Source organism: Melopsittacus undulatus, chromosome 1 (assembly GCF_012275295.1).
Source record: "Melopsittacus undulatus isolate bMelUnd1 chromosome 1, bMelUnd1.mat.Z, whole genome shotgun sequence".
NCBI classification, from domain to species: domain Eukaryota; kingdom Metazoa; phylum Chordata; class Aves; order Psittaciformes; family Psittaculidae; genus Melopsittacus; species Melopsittacus undulatus.
In genome coordinates, this window is record NC_047527.1 from 104,431,402 (window position 1) to 104,444,154 (window position 12,753).

The window sequence follows — 12,753 nt, forward strand, 5'->3', positions numbered from 1 at the left end:
AGCTGGCACAGAGGTATTGAGACCATGCAGTTATTTGTTTAGCATAAATTAGAAACTAAACAAAATGGGACTCTGTGACTCAAGCCCAGTCCCATATACTTTTGAACTTTGAGCTCGGCTGTCAGGAGAAACGCATTGAAAGGTACTTTGCTCAATCCTCTCCAAGAAAGAAGTGGGTAATCTAATACAAGGTGTATTGTTTCAGCTTGTTCCAGTGTTACATCAGCTTGTCTGTGTTTATGTTTCAAGCTTTGCCACTGCTGGTGTGCTGTGTTCTCAGAGTGTTCAGCACAGAGTTCCTGGGAGGCAGTGGCTATCTTGTGTACCAGCACTTGTCACACTGTTCAAGGAGGTGATTTTGTCCACTCTATATACAGCGCAGTTTAGGTGGCATTCGTGTCTTGCAGTGCTCTCGTGCCAGGCAAATGAAAGGCTCCAGAGCCAGCCTGAGAATGTCTGCTGCTGTCAGCTATTGTTGAAGCAGAGGTCAAGCTAAATCCAGTTCATCTGGATTATTTTTCAGCTTCTCTCTGGTGAAATTGGGAAGAAAGGGGAGCACTTTGTAATTCCTTAGGGATTTAATTGAGACTGTTCATTTTACACCAGTACATTGCAATATTGCTAGGTCTCATAACTGCAGAGAGGTATGGGGTTCATAAGTACATGTAAATAATTAAACTCCCTGTTACCTCTCCTACTTCTCTAGTGTTATTTCCTTTGAGTTCAGCTGATGAACATAACTGGGTTACATTATCACTCATTGTTTCTTACTTATATCTAGTTTGAAGTTTGGTGCTGCTTTGATTCTTGTCCCAGGAGCCCATTACATCTTCTCAGTTTCATCAGCTATTCCAAAATTGAAGATTTTATATTCCCTAACAAACACAGCATCTCGTGTTATAGATGAGTATATGGAAAGTCATGAAGGATTTTCTCCTCATTTTCAATTTATCTTCTTCTAAGTAGGGCAAGGAAGAACAATTAACCTTTTGCATGGGAAACAATGAGATGTGGATTTGAGAAGTCAGATAATAGAGGGCTTTTATGAGGATGATCATCACCATACATCTTGTGTTTCTGATGCCTGTGCAATCATACACATGTTCACTTTAAGAAGTAATCCTTTACAGTGTTTGTTGTACAGCAGTAAATTAAGGAACAGTGTTTAACTGGGGAGCCCAGCATTCATTTCAAGCAATTTTTCAGCGGTTTCAGCTGTCCTATTTTTCTAGCACCCTGTGGGGTAATGAGAAGAGTTGCAGTCCCTTTTACAAAGGGAAGATTGTTCACTGCCTGTGACAGGTGGTAGATACAGGTGTATGAAAGTGAGATAAATTTTTAATGTGAACTTGTATTGTTTGTAATTCTGTTGCTACTGGTATTCTGTAGTTTGGTGCAGGAGACAGATGGTTTGTGTCAGTTCCAATAAAGATCTAGTCAAAACAAGATAGTCTGCTGAGGCGCAGGAACCTCCCTGGCCCACAGAGTAACACAGAATTGCCAGCTGGATGATAAGGATCCCGTGATCTGGACTTAGGTAACTGAAGTTAATGAGCAGGGACAGAACCAGCCTTTAGGAAATATGAGGTACAGCTGTGCCATGGAATCATAGAAAGATGTGGGTTGGAAGTGACCTAAAAGATCATCCAGATCCAAACCCCCTGCCATGCACAGGGACACCTTCCACTAGACCAGGTTGCTCCAAGCTTCTTCCAACATGGCCTTGAACATTGCCAGGGATGGGGCAGCCACAGCTTCTCTGGGCAACCTGTGCCAGGGCCTCACCATCCTCACAGGGAAGAACTTCTTTCTAATGCCTAACCTAAATCTACCTTCTGGCAGTTTAAAACCATTCCCCTTTGTCCTGTAACTACATGTGCTTATAGGTATTTGTTGTCCTTTCTCTGAAGCATCAAAGCGCTTCAGGGGACTCTGTATCCAGAGGCAGGATGCACTTGGGAGAGGGGGGAATTACATTACCTTCCTTCAAAGTTCTCTAACTTGGGAGGGCTCAGCCTTTCTAGTGTGATAGGTGATGTCTGCCTCTGCTGGTAGGGACAGCTGCTGTGGAAACTTCTCATCAGGTTGAAGTGGTCTCACCTGCTTTTGAACTAGAACATATGAGAAGTTGGATCTAGGATCCAGGACTGGAGCAGGCAGGTTCTATTTTCTATATTTGAACTGATAATGCATCTGTAGTAGTAATCGTTGGTTAAAAATACATTAACTCTTGGATCATAGATTCTTGAACACTGCATTATGTACCTAGGAATAATCACTAGGCTCCAAATTACGTTTCCTTTTAAGCTTTTTGTTTATGGTCCCATATGCTGTATATGCTGTTAGGCTGTAGATAAGCAAAAGGTTTAAGCAAACTGTTTCAGCTTCTTTGGCTCTTATTTTCCAGGGTAAAAATAAAATGTTGACAGTGTTAGTGTGGAGAATACAAATAAGAGATGACCAGAAGAATATTCCTTAACAGCACTTGTGTGCATGATCTGTTATGGTTTCACTCCATTTTGGACTGGTTCAGCATCTACTGCATTTAAGTCCTCATAATGTCTTTCCAATGAATTGCTAGAAATCTATTTCTGTCCTTTGCTTCATGGTCGATGGACATAAGTAGCAGTTTATGCCAGTTTTCTTTCAGTAAAGATTTCACCAGTCAGATTTCTTTCTTTTTAATTGTTCATGCAATCAGGTACTCTTGAAGACCAACCATTGGTGCAGCCAACATGCAAAGTGAGAGTAGAAGTCCTGATGTTTTTGGGTTTTGTATTCTGATGGTTGTTAATTGTGGTTCTTTTTTTAATAGCCTGCATCACTGGCTGTGCTATCGCTTTTATTGTGGCTTGCTTGCAGAATGTTTTAGTACGTTTGTTCATCAAGTCATATGGTATGTCTATAATGCATTAGATGATATTGGCAATTAAAGGATTACAGCTAGGATATAATTATGGCCCTGTGGAATAAAGTTTTCGAATTATTCTGCTGCAGTCTGTAATTATACTGAGTGTGCCCTGATGCCAAGGATTAATAGAGGGATTACAAACTCTTTTCCTCTTAACATGCAGTTCACAGATACGCAGTTTGCAGTTCACTGGCTTTAAGGAGTTAGTGACCTATCATGGGAAATGTTGTTAGAGGATACCGTCTAGTGAGATGTTTTTCTTTTATATTATGCTTGCTTCCTTCCCTCACCCTGAGTTTATCATGTGGTGACTAGTTAGAGTAGCTCGGATCTTGAGTAGATGACCCTTAAATTGGGGTATTAAGGAAGTGAAATAGACAAGCTTCAGTGACAGCTTTGCAGTGTTAAACTTGCTCCTTTTTTGCATTCTTCCTTCAAACCAGAGACATTTCAGCTAGATGCTCTGGATTCTTCATCTCTGTGGAATGTAGAGGGGAGTCTTCATGACATATTGTTACATATTACACAACTAGTAGGATTTAAGCATTATACTTCTGTATATCTTAAATTATTTACTCTAAGAACCTCTGCAGTCAACACTTCTCTGAAGAACTGCAGTTGTTTAGTTGTAATGAAGGTAAGCTAATGTTGATGCTATTTAGAATGGATAAGAATTTAACTAAGGTTCATTTTTGAAATAGCAAAATAGTGCTGAACTGTTATTTGAATCCTCAAATGGGAAACTTAGGCTTCTTTCTGCCAAATTGCAAGTAAACTAAATGCTATTTAATTTTCCTCGAACTTGGATGATTCTCTTTAAGGGTATTATCAAACCTAATACTAACTTCAAAAATGCAACATCTTGCGTCTTCTTGTCAGTTCTGAGTGGTTATAGCAATGCTTGTAAACTAACTGTGCTCAAAACTCTTCTTTGGCACTGAGACACACTTGCATGAAACAGCCTGTTTTTAATGAAGATTTTGCCAATAAAGTGACTGCATGATGGCTGCTTTTTGGGCTGCTCTCTGGACTGCGTTAATTCCAGAGTTTTGCTCTGGCATTAGTTAGCTCAATGATGATTGGCCATGGCCAAAATGGTACTATGGATCATGCTTATGATTGAACAGTACGGATGTTTAATTTACCAGCATAAATTGAACCTGTGTATTTTCAGTGGTGGAGTGATACCAAAGATTTCAAACAGCCTATTTTACTTTATTAAGGCTTCAGATCTTTGCCATGTTGTTTTTCACATGAATCGATGTTTTAGGAGAATACTTCTACTCTAGTTGCTGAAGAAATGTGGACCTTGGGCTGTCAGATAACAATGACAAATGAAGACTCTCCAGTTGGTTTTGAAACAAATATTTTAAAACCAATGTCACAATTCTTAATGTCAGAAGAATATTTAAAGGTATAGGATTTACATAAGTAAGAGTACACATCAGTTTATACTCTTAACTTTCTGTAGTCTGGGTTGGTGGGTTTTGCAGTTTGTCATGGTTAACAGTGTGTTTTCCTTAGATTTTTCACTATTCTGCATGAGTTACCTCAGTAATGCTCTCATTACAGAGATGTGTCAAGCATCTAATTTGTCTTTGAGAATCTTTCCTCCTGGTCAGAGCATGTGAGAAGGCAAAAGAACCCAGCTTGACTTTTACATTTCTCTGGATGGCTTTACGGAACTATAAATTGAAGAATCTGTTCTGGAGTATTGCCACAAATAAGGCCTGGCAGCTGGAACTGGCCTGCTATGTGCATTGCATGAACATTAAAGCTCTAAAGTCTTTCTCTTCAAGCAGAAGCTGCTTTGAAATTGTAGTCAAAATTCTTCTTTCTCTTTTTTGTCTGTATGGTGTTTCCTGTGTTCATCGCTGCCCTGGTTTTCTTCTGTCTTGGACCTGAGAAGATTGCATGGAAATTCTGATGCAATGATTAAATTAACTAAAAAGATTGGCTGTGGCAAAATTGCACTTGTCATTGGAAAGGGGATGGCTTTTGGGGCAACTCTGCTAGAAATAGTTTTCTTTGCATAGTCGTTTTTCAGAACAAGGAATACAATTCCCAGTGTTTGGCAAGTTGCAGTCTTTTGAACCTGTGTGTTCCCAAATGGATCAAAGTTAATGAAATTGTAAAGCAGAATTAAATTTGCTACTAGATGCAGTAGCCATCCTGGTTTGCATAGCAGCAGAATAGTACTGAAAAATGAAGCGTTAAGACCAGCAGATGACAAGTTTAGTGGTGTCATTTTTTTCAAAGCTAAGCATTGCTTTCTTAGGCTTGGCTGTATGCGTGTAATAAAAACCAAAGAAAGCAAATCTTTCACAGAATACTAACTTAAATCTGTCCTGTGCATTAGAGACACTGGGTCATGAGTAGTCCAAGGTCTTAATAACTGAAGGTATCGCTGAAATGAATTTCCCGTTACTCTTCTGGGGCTAACTGTAATTGGGCAACAGATCAGTACTATCATGAGTTAGACTGCATAGATATAAATATCCAGAAATTACACTAAGTAAATTGCAGCAAGGCCAGCTCAGTTCTTTCCCAAGGGAAGGACTGCTTGTTCCAATCATGATTTGGGCCACAGGCTTTTATAGCAGGACTGCAAAAGTCTTATAAAAATTGTATTAGAGTAGGATCAGCCACCCTGGAACGTATTATGCTTCCAGCTGTGAGCAAATTTGTCCCAGAAGCCCAGTGAATTTTGTGTGAGGTTCCTAATTTTCTCAAAATCCTTCCTTAATGACGTCTATTATTAAAGCTATTTCTTCCTCCTGGGTGTGTATAGAGAAACAAGCAACCTGTGATTAAATGTATGTTGGGGTCCTGGCCATAGTACTTACTGATTCATGAGCAGTTGTGTTTTCAGAAGCAAAAAGACAATTATGCTCCAGAGAGCACACTTTAATTGTTCAAATAGGTACATTAAGCTTTTACACTTGAATAATAAATTATCTGGAAGTAGATCTTCCTCTTTGCAGCTACTTTTTATCTGCTTCAGACACCACTAGAAATCACCAGGCAGATCAGCAGCCCACTGAGCTTCTGACCATGTCCTGGGGGTTGGTACTCACAAATTGTCCTTTTCAGGGTTGGGTTATGGCTTCTGCTGCCTTCGGAGGGATAGTTCTGTAGTTTCTGGAAGCGAGATGCCCTGCATTAAGCATTAATGTTTTTTTTAAATGCATGCAAAAAAAAGCAAAGGGCTGGCTGGAGTGGAAAAAAAAATAGCATTGAAGATGGCTTGGTTACTGTATTTTATGATCACAGGTGTAATAAGCACAGCATTTATAAGCTGGAAAATGAACATAACAGGCAAGAGCATGCATACGGCATGGACATCAGGGTAAAAGCCACCTTTCTTTAAATGAGGCAAGTTTGAAATCTAAAATACTCCATTTTCCTTATTCACTGCATTGTGGGTTCTGCTGAAATTCCCAGTAACATATCCAAGTAGCATCAATTATGATGATGATTTCTGGATTAGCACACCTGAGAGTTGAAATGGGATCAATTAGATTGCAGGAAAGGCACAGTCCTTCACCAGAGCCCCATTAGCTTTGGCTGTCCCAGAGTGGTACGTGTTTAATGACTTGAGGAGGAGTCACAATGGGCTGCTTGCCATTTTCTCAGCCAGATTAGGTTAGTCCATAAAACATTTTTGATTAAGCACTCTTTCAGGTTGTCTTTTTTTTTCTTTCTTTTATTTTTTTTTTTTTTTTCTTCCTGTGGAAAATAAAGCATTCAAATCCCTAAACTGAAATTGTTCTTTTCCAAAGGATGCTAATTTAAGTGTCATAAATCAGATATGACTATTACACTGTGCTTTCACAATGATTGGGTCTGGCTGGGGTTTACCTTTCCTTTGGGACAACAGGCAAGTGGTTCCAGGATTTCTCACCACTTTCTTCTTCTTGCTCTGTTTGTTTGTTGGAAGGTTTTGGAGGATAAGTTCTCATTTCATTTGAGAAGCTGTCTCAGAAGAGTTTGGTCAGTGCTTGTTTGGTTTTGTGAGCAAGACTCCAATAAACCTAATATTTTTGCTAATATTATCTACTGTCAGAAGTGCATTCAGTATGTTACCAGACCTTTGCAGCAATAATTAATGGTAGATACTAATTTTACTCAATCCAGATGATTTTTGATATTATTGCTGAGCAGTAAGGCAAACATACCACAGCTTGTCCTGCCTGGTCAACACTCTCTTGTCAACCATGCTGTCATGGTTTTTCAGCTCTCTGGGCAGCTCTGTGGAAGGTTGCAGAGTGGAGCTAGATGTGAGCAAATCCACCTGGAAGGGGAAGTGTTACGAAAAACATGTTACTTTACAACCATTCCTTCTTGTGAAGGTGTAAATTCTCATGTGAGGAAAATAGTCCTCACATTTGATAGTCTCGATTTCTTTGTGGGTAGTCAAATAACTTAGTTGCATGCTGTGAAAATGGGGTTATATTCCTCAGAAGAGATGCCTTTTTTTTGACAGAATTCATCTGTTCCACTTTATGATTCTCAATGATTTCTAAATCTGAGCTCATCAGTTTAGCTTTCTTTTGTGATCTAAGGAGAGGAGTATGTGCCCATGAGTGCAATTTGGTCTGAAATAGGTCAGATGAATGTGGCACTGCCTGTTTCTTTCCATGAAGTTAGAACAAGATATGCAGCTGAGCTTAGGTGAGAAGAGTTTTCTTTCCAGAAGCTCAAATCTGTGTTGCAAGCTTGGGCTCAGATTTTCTGGTGGTATATCTGGTCTCCAGCAAGAACAGATGTTTGCTAACCCATCTTCAGAAAAATTGGACTTAGTTTGAGAGTATCAGGTTAGAACTAAGCCCTCTGAAATGCTGATAAAACTGATTTACTCCTAGAAGCAGGGAAATGCCCTGTATTTCTTAATGAAATTTCTGATAATGTTTTCATGTTGTCCTGAATTTGAGTCATCCATGTACCAATTACCAGCTGATACTAGCACTAAATTGAGTATAACAGTCACAATCAGATAAACTGAGTGTTCTTTCTTTCCATGCATTCTTCATTATTCAGTTGTACTTCATGATGCTGTATTTTAACTGTAATTTATGTGAGTCTGAATATTATGTCTTTTCAAAGGCATTGGGTTGATGTGCAGTGTCAGAGCTGAGAAGGTTCATTTCACATTGCTGCTGTTTATGACAGTACTGCTTATGTTCAAAGATCTTCTTATGACATAGAATCATAGAATAGTTAGGATTGGAAAGGACCTCAAGATCATCTAGTTCCAACCCCCCTGCCATGGGCAGGGACACCTCACACTAAACCATATCACCCAAGGCTTCATCCAACCTGGTCTTGAATACTGCCAGGGATGGAGCATTCACTACCTCCCTGGGCAACCCATTCCAGTACCTCACCACCCTAACAGTAAAGAATTTCTTCCTTATATCCAGTCTAAACCTCTGCTGTTTAAGTTTCAACCCGTTACCCCTTGTCCTATCACTACAGTCCCTAATGAACAGTCCCTCCCCAGCATCCCTGTAGGCCCCCTTCAGATACTGGAAGGCTGCTAGGAGGTCTCCATGCAGCCTTCTCTTCTCCAGGCTGAACAGCCCCAACTTTCTCAGCCTGTCTCCATACGGGAGGTGCTCCAGTTCCCTGATCATCCTCGTGGCCCTCCTCTGGACTTGTTCTAACAGTTCCATGTCCTTTTTATGTTGAGGACACCAGAACTGCACACAATACTCCAAGTGAGGTCTCACGAGAGCAGAGTAGAGGGACAGGATCACCTCCTTTGACCTGTTGGTCATGCTCCTTTTGATGCAGCGCAGGATACGGTTGGCTTTCTGGGCTGTGAGTGCACACATCTTTGAAATCATCTTACTCCTGGACTGTAGCTGTTCTTGGGTCCTTTGTGTTTCATGATTCTGTTTTTAAAGTTATTTTGCTTCTTAACTTCATTGAACTATCAACATCTCATCCTTCTAACAAGCAGCACTACAATGACTTGCTATATTGGAATTTATCAAGTGCTAGAGATGTCAACTGAGGCATTTATTATAGCTTTGTAGTTCAGTAATAGGGAGTTCAGATTCTGGGGTTCTGTTTTAGTATCATAAAGGCAGACATTAGTTTATCAGGGACTGTAATTCCTGTTCCTGTCTCTAGCTGTTGCCACTGAAGGTAAAGACCAAACTCCTAAATAGCTGTATAAATTAATTTTGTATCATTTGGGATTGCTGTAACCTTTTCTCAAACAAGAACGAGAGCTTCTGAGGAAAAGCAGGCAGGAGGAGAGCAATGCGTTAGAGTTTAAACATGTGCAAACTGAAAAAAAGATGGGGACTAAAACCTGAGCAACCCGTAAGGGGAAGGAGGACCATTTGGAAATCACTTATAGCCAGTCTGAAGCATTGCCTACAGTCAGCTTAACACTTGCCATTCAGGGCATTTGGACAGCTACAGCTTAGTCATGTTTTCACTGTTGCTATAAAACTGTACACAGTATTTCCATTCTCTGCTCTCAGCTGCTGTATGATGGTTTTTATTATACAGTTGCCATCTGTCATTCAGGCTATTCAACTGCACAGTATCCAGCTATTTGTCTTGCACTGAAAATTACTGCCATGTGTCCTGTTGTTTCAGTCATGTTTGCTTCTTGTAAGGTCATTACCTGTCTGATCCCCTTACGCTCTGTAGTGGACAACAGCAATTGCCATTGACATCAGACTGCTGTAAGTCAGCTGTCTCTAAATTTTGAGGCACATCCCAAGTTCCTCATTATGAAGCCATGATTCGTATGGTGAAGGTAAGTTAACCTATTAGGAATGACTACAAAGAAGAAAAAGACATGAGCTGTTACCTACACTTATTTGTACTATTATACTGGCTCTTCAAACCACATCATGACTTGTATGGTCAAAAAAGTAACAGAGAACAAGTGACTTAATCACCTAAGTATTTTTATGGCCTCTTTGGAGAAGGAGAAGCAAAGGCAAAGGACAGTAAATTTCTTGCTGTAGAGCATACAAAGGATCAGTGTCAGTGGTAAAAACAGAGCTGAAGCTCAGAGTTCCTCTCTGAGCTCAGACTGGAGCATTTTCCCTGCTTGCACACAGGGTTATTAATATTCTCTTGCTGTGGGCTGCCGTTGTACTAGCACGTTACTCTGAGGATAGGCTTCTAATTAAATTGTTTACAGATGGGTGATTTGCTGGACTACCCACGCAGTGTCTTAATAAAACTGGCTTTCCTGAGGGTGTAGGGTGTTTCAGTAAAAGAGGTCTTTCAGCCGCATTGATCAGTAGGGCCGAGCACATCATGGGGATCTTGGGTTCTCTGGAGGAAAATTTTCCCTGTGAATGCACCAGGGGAAGTGTGGCAGCTCAGCCTGTGCTCATTCTCTGAATGACTGAGAAGCAACACCAGCAGCTCAGATGTTGCTACATCTATGTTGATGCTCTTTCAGACAACACAGTCGTCTTCATCAGGACACCTGGAAATCCATCATGTGGGTTTCTGTTGTGCTGTAATGCTGTCTTTTGAAAGCATACCATGGGTATGGGGGCTGTCAGTGGTTGTAGAAGATCAGTATTTCATGGGTTAGTGTTCATGAATAATGTTCATTTATTTAGTTATCTGTTGGCAACATTGGAGCAGAGTTTGTGAGACACCAGCTTGTACTCACAAGAGCTAATGTTTCTTGTCTCCTTGGCTGGGAAGGACTTTGCCAATAGATGTTTCTGGCAGCAAGGTGGAGCCTTGGGCTGCTTGGGGAGGAGTCACCTATAAAAAGCATGTACTGGTAGCAGCCAGGATGGAGTAACTGTTGTTTTTTCCAGGCTGAAAATAGAAGAGCAACAACAGTGGCGGCAAACAGTATCTCCTGTCACTCAGTAGTACTGTGAAAGGTGTCTTTAGTTTATCCTCTTGCTTGGGAGCACAGTGCAATTCTGTTAGTCAAGCTGTTATAATATGTCATGCATAACTGTAAGAGCTTTCTTAGGGAGTCAGAAATAGTGTTAATTCACTCAGATGGCTGCATTACTCTGGAGCGTGTTGATTTTTGAACACAAAGAGTTGTGGGGCACAGAGGGACAGGGAGAAGGGTTGAGCTGACATTTAGTATAAAGCCCATGGGTTGTTTTCTGGGCATGCCTTTACTCCATAGTTATGTGGATCTGCTGGGTGAAATTCTGTATCCATCTTCTCTTGGAGATTGCTAGGTTTATCATAGCATAGCATTTTGTCCTCATGATTATCACAGTACTTCTGGTAGTCCTAAGCCAAGAGCCTGAGTTGCTGTGTAGGCTCGCAGTGGGGGAGAAGAAAACTTGTAATGACAGGACAAGGGGGAATGGTTTTAAACTGATAGAAGGTAGATTTAGATTAGATATTAGGAAGAAATTCTTTACTGTGAGGGTGGTGAGGCCCTGTGTCGACTCCTGAACCCAGGACACCTTCACACAGGTTTCCCAGTGAAGCTGTGGCTGCCCCGTCCCTGGCAGTGTTCAAGGCCAGGCTGGATGGGGCTTGGGGCAACCTGGTCTAGTGGAAGGTGTCCCTGCCCATGGCAGGGGGTTGGAACTGGATGAGCTTTAAGGTCCCTTCCAACCCAAACCATTCAGGGGTTCTATGGTCTATCGCATATGGAAATAGGGGTATTTTTATTGCTCTGTAATTTTCTCTAGGGAAGTTTTTAAAAATTCAAATGCTTTTGAAAAGGTGATTTACTTCTGCCTATTCGCTGTTGTTCTAAACTTGAATAAGAACTTGAAATTTGTTTTTTCTTAAGTTTGTATGAAAAATTTCCCAGCTGTCATCTACCATCACTGTCTTGAAGAGTGTCCATTAACCTATCAGTTCCTGCTTTCTAGTCAGTTTTAAATCCTTGTAAGCATCAAAATCCTGCCATTACACTTGATAATGCAAAAAAAAAAAAAAATCCAAGCTTCTGGCCAGTTCATTGCATGAAATTTTAACTGATGCAGATCTTTTTCTCTCCAGCAAACATTTGTATAAGCAAAACTAAATTGCACCACTGTGGTTAGCCTACCACAGAAGTACAAAGTCATAGCTATTGGGCAGCTAATTCCTTCATTACTCTGATTTTTTGTGTGGGCAAAGTACTCCTGGTATATTGCCAAGCAATTTTTTCAAGGTCATTTCAATTTAATGTATCATACTGCTTAATTCTGCTCCAGCTTTCCCTGATCTGCATTACCAATCCCTGTATGCTGTAACAGTTTCTTTTGAAAGCATACCTTAGTTATACTTTTCAGGGTAGTGACATGGCCAAGTATTAATAGGGAGCCTTTTCAAGGATTTCAAAGATGCTAACAAAATCTGTCATTTACCTCAGTGTTCTTTGCTGGAATATAACTGGGGCACTTGATGGAAGTGTGAAGGCAGCCCAAGAGCCTGGATTTGATTTACTTTCTCCTTTTCAGAAGTGCGAATCTGCAGAGGAGAGCTTTCAGGCAATGTTGTTAATTAGGAATCTGATTGACAGATTTTGCCAGTTTCATGTGCCCTTTAGACAGTCAAAATGTGTCTCTCATCAGTCTTACCAGGATCCCTCACTGTCAGTAATGATTCCATGTAGCACTGTTCAGTACTCGCTGTCTCACTGGAGATCAAATGCAGAGTAAAATGTTCAGCAGTCACTTAAACTGGGTCTGGGAAGGCTGCTTGTTCCTCATCTTCTATCTTTGTCATCTCTAGAAGAGCACAGCTTAGGAGAGGTGGTGGGGTAGGAGGATTCACTATCCAAGGGGATCTTGCAGCTTATCTGGGGGAGAGTGGTCTTGGTTCTCTGCTGGTTGTATAGGATCCTGAAACTGCCAGGTGTAAATAGCATCTTCCAGTCAGTG